Source organism: Poecilia latipinna, unplaced genomic scaffold, assembly GCF_001443285.1.
Source record: "Poecilia latipinna isolate Pla-1442-1.1 unplaced genomic scaffold, P_latipinna-1.0 Scaffold1931, whole genome shotgun sequence".
NCBI classification, from domain to species: domain Eukaryota; kingdom Metazoa; phylum Chordata; class Actinopteri; order Cyprinodontiformes; family Poeciliidae; genus Poecilia; species Poecilia latipinna.
In genome coordinates this window covers 57,900-62,861 of record NW_015114547.1, presented here as the reverse complement: position 1 = coordinate 62,861, position 4,962 = coordinate 57,900, and positions in this window count along the sequence as shown.

Below are 4,962 nucleotides of genomic sequence, written 5' to 3'. Positions count from 1 at the left end.
ACTTGTTTTTGCATTATATCCTGCGTGTTCCCGCTGCCCTCCTCAGTTCGCGCCAAGCTGCGCTGGGGAGAGGATGTTTGTGGAGAATCCGGAGCCCAGGAGCTGCTGTTTAAAATGCACTGGGGTCACGACACCAGGTGTAGCGGTTGGTAACAGGAAGTCAGAACCACACCGGAATCAGGATTCAGGATAATTTTATTCCTGTTCAAAACAAGAACATTTTAAACACAGCAGCTCCTGGGCTCCGGATTCTCCACAAACACCCTCTCCCCAGCGCAGCTTGGCGCGAACTGAGGAGGGCAGCGGGAACACACAGGATATAACGCAAAAACAGGAAGTAAGAAAATAAAAGCTTCCCCACCAAAATAAAATACAATTAAAAAACAAAGGAAAACAAATATTCATAGATGAAGATGGCTTTTTACACACTAGGAACCAAAAATGAAAGCAAAATAAAACAGAAATAATATATAACAGACATGTCAATTCAAAGAAAATTAGTTTTGAGAAGGTTCATAAAGAAAATTAAATAAATAAATACAATTATCTCTGCTACATACTCCCCCCTGAACTTCTCAAAACCGTCCCAACATTAATCAAGATTGGACACAGAATAACATTCTTGCCATCTGACAAGACAGTGACCACATACACCTGAGCAACATTAAAGGTCTTCCTCTAATAAAAGGAAAAGCAACATTGGAAAGTTGGCCAGACTCAACAATGCCTACTTGCTAAAAGATTGTGCCGTAAACACAACCTCACAGTCAGTGGCTGTTACTCTCCCATACATTTTAACTAATGGGCATTGACTTATTTACAGAGGTGTAATACTACCATACTCTATTCACAAACAAAAGTTGATTACTCTTACAAAAATAAACTCTTTGCAAATTCAGAGACTGCATTACGTGTCTGTGTGTTCCTTTGTGCCATGTTTTGTATCAGTCTGTTAACTGGTTTGATTATCCTGCCAGCCCTAGATCTGACAAGACTTACAGCACCAGTTGTTGGAGTTGTTGGCCTACCAGGACTTATAACAACTGCTTCTTCATCAGTTTCTGGCTGTTTATGTGGCGACTGTGGGCACTTGGCAGTGTCACTTTCGATGTCTCCAAGACTCTCAGCATCACTTCCTTCTGTTTGAAGATTCCTGCCACAACTTTCAGCATCCTGGAGGTCTTCAGGGTCTGAGGAAACCGTACTGGCCACCCAGTCAGCACTGTGGTCCAATCCATTACTCTCTGAATACACAACTGAGACATCCTGGTCACCACTGTTGACAGTACTTGGATCTGGGGTGATGTCAGAGGAAAACACCGACTCTTGATCTTTGTCTAACTCAAGTGGCAGGAAGTTTGCTGACAGGAGTAAGTTGCGATGGACTACTTTCTCTTGTCCAGTTGCTGCGTCTTTGATGCGGTAAGTATGGCATCTGGGATCATGAGACACAACAATGTAGATGTTTGAAGACCACTTGTCTGCAAGCTTCCTACGGCCACGTTCCCCCTTATTAGCCAAGAGCACTTGATCCCCTTCAGCTATGTCTGTGCCCCTTGTTTTTAGATTGTACAACTGAGCCTGACGTTGCTGGCTGGAGTAGGCATTAGCCTGAGCAGCAGCTAAAGCCTCTTTAAGGTCCTCTCTGACTCTTTTCATGTAGCTGTGGTAATCCGTGACTTCATTATCCCTTTCCACATTGTGAAACATGACATCGACTGGGAGGCGAGGAATCCGGCCAAACATCAAATAGAAAGGCGCATAACCAGTTGACTCATGGGCAGTGCAATTGTAAGCAAAAGTCAATGTTTGTAACATCTGTGGCCACATGCACTTATCACGGGGTGGCAAGGCCCTGATCATATTACCAAGGGTTCTGTTAAACCTCTCGGTCTGGCCGTTGCCCATCGGGTGATATGGAGTGGTCCTCGACTTTTTTACCCCTGCCACTTGCAGCAATTCTTGGATCAACTGACTCTCGAAGTTTGCCCCCTGATCCGAATGGATTCTTTGAGGGAAGCCATAAATACAGAAGTATCTGTCCCATAGCTTGCGGGCCACTTGTTTGGCAGTTTGATCCGGGCACTGGAAAGCATGGGCCATCTTGGTAAAATGGTCGGTTACCACCAACACATCAACGGTTCGACCCCTTGCATCTTCTGCAGACCAGAAGTCGAGGCACACCAACTCCAGAGGGCTTGTTGTTTTTATGCTCTCTAGGGGAGCTCGACCCTCTGGTTCAGGAGTTTTGCTCACAACACAACGTTTGCAGCATTTGACATATTCACGAACACTGTGCTCCATACTGAGCCAAAAGAATCGTTGCCTGGCCAGGTGTAATGTCCGGTGTTGGCCTTGATGTCCAGCCTCATTGTGGACGCCATGAAGTGCTTGGTCTATCAGAGACAAGGGGGTTACAAACTGGTGTCGTTTCTTGCCAGTACTTAGATCTTTACACACCCTATATAGAATGTTGTCAAGCATCCTTAGCTTCTCCCACTGTTTCAAGAGCTTCAAAGCTTTTGGCAGCAAGCTAGATTTTTCTCTCCTGGATGGCCGCCTGCCTCGCATGACGAACAGGATGACCTGAGATAGTATGGGGTCATTTTGTTGCGCCTCCTGGAGAGCCTGAAGGGAGAGCATAGGTAGAGGCACCGAACCAGTCGGCACCAGCCCCTCTACGTCTTGAGCCAGCCAAGTTAACACCCTTTGCTCGTGACTGAGGTCCCACTTTGCATGTCCCAGCAGAACTGCAGATACCTCTTCTTCACTCAGCGACTGATGTTCTGGGCGTTGGAGAGACTGGAGGTATTCATCCCCTTGATGGTCAGTACTGACCCGAAAGACCTCCTGAACTGCATCTTGCCTCACTTGTTGTGACTCCTCCAATAAAGCTTCATAGGACTCAGTCACCAGCCTTTGGGAGACTTTGTTCTTGATGAATGGTTGTCTGCTCAAAGCGTCAGCGACTACATTTTTACTTCCAGGTATGTATTTGATGCTGAAGCTGTAAGGGGACAACTTCGCCACCCATCTTTGCTCGCATGCGTCAAGTTTAGGTTTAGTGAGGATATACGTCAAGGGGTTGTTATCTGTCCAAACGGTGAATGTGTGTCCTTTAAGCCAATGGCTAAACTTATCACAAACCGACCATTTGAGTGCAAGAAACTCTAACCGATGGGCAGGGTATTTGCTCTGGGCACGGGTGAGTGCTTTACTAGCAAAAGCAACTGGTCGGGCTTTGCTCTCCCCTTCCTGAACCTGGGATAATACAGCCCCGAGTCCATCAGTAGAGGCGTCAGTTGAGAGGATGAACGGTTTGTTAAAATCAGGATGTGCAAGGACAACAGATTTCAAAAGTGCAGACTTCAGCAGCTCAAATGAGTTTTCATGCTCTTGCTTCCAGTCACTTGCATGCAGTTTTTTGAATGAAGCGACACCACGTGGGTTGCCTTTCCTTCCTCTCGGGGCAGCTGTAAGAGCAAAAAGGGGTTTGGCTAGCTTGGAACAGTCCTGAATGAACTGCTGATAGTACATTATCATGCCCAAGAATGATTTGACTTTCCTTTGAGAGGGTGTCACTCCATCCTCCATCATAAGGTCCGTAACTGTCATTGATGTTATAGCCTTGACCTTGTCTGGATCAGTCGAGACACCATTACTGTCCACAACGTGTCCGAGGAACTTTACACTCCTTTTAAGAAACTGACATTTTTTAGGGGCTAACTTTAGTCCATGGTCTCTCAGTCTGCTGAAGACCATTTCCAACCTTCTCAGGGCCTCAGCCTCATTGGATGCATAGACTAGCACATCATCCAAGTAGCAAAGAAGAGTCAGGAAGTTTTGATCTCCAAATATACTCATCATTAGTCGCATAAAGCTGGCTGGACTATTGCACAATCCCTGGGGAAGGCGGTTGAACTCATAAAGCCCCATGGGTGTTGTGAAAGCCGTCAACTTCCTGTCCTCTTCTGCCACACCAATATTGTAGAAGCCGGAGGTGAGATCCATAGCACTGAATATAGTGGTACCACCCAAGGCTGCGAGACAGTCTGCTTGGTGTGGCAAAGGATGGGCGTCCTTTATTGTGCGAGCATTTAACCATCGATAATCTACACAAATCCTAAGGTCCCCATTCTTTTTCCACACAAGGACCAGCGGTGATGCCCATTCACTCTTTGACTTGCGGATTATCTCGAGTTCTTCCATCTCTGAGAGCACCTGTCTGAGTTTATGGTAATGCCCAGGTGGCACACGGCGGTATGGGAGCCTGAAGGGTCGAGAGTCGGACAGATGGATCCTGTGAACAACATCCTTTGCTGAGCCGCAATCGAGCTTAGTTTTTGAGAAGACAGCCTCATACTTTCGGACGAGTTGCAACAGCTGGCCCTTCCAATAGTCTGACACCTCACAGGATTTAATGTCCAAACTCTCGAGTCCAAGTTTGACTAAGGACTCTTGGTAGTCCGATGAGTCAAAGTCTTGTGCGTCATCAGTCAGTTCACTGTGCATTGCCTGTTTTTTTTTTTTTTACCTCAAATGAGTTGGCTTCAGTCAGCTCAGAAGTCTCATCCAGATCCTCCACAGCAATGCAAGCCGACACCTGCGCCACCTTTGTATTGCGCCTCAGAGTTACTGGCTTACTTGAAGTATTTAGGACTCTGACTGGAACCAATCTCTCACCGTTCATAGTGGCAATGGATCTACAAACCATTATGTCATTCTTGTGGATCATTGCTTTGGCTGGTTCTATCAAGACAGCACTGCCTTCAGAACAGGATGAGGCTGCCGGCAATTTGCTCCAGACTAAATGTTCCTGCCTGGGCAGAAGGGTAACAGCCTGCATTAACTTGGCTGTCCCAATAACATCAGGGATAGTTTCTCCGTTCCATCTCTTAATGCCAGACAGCATGTTGAGAAATTGCATTACTTCAGGTGCTTCCTCTGAATCAGGCTTACTCA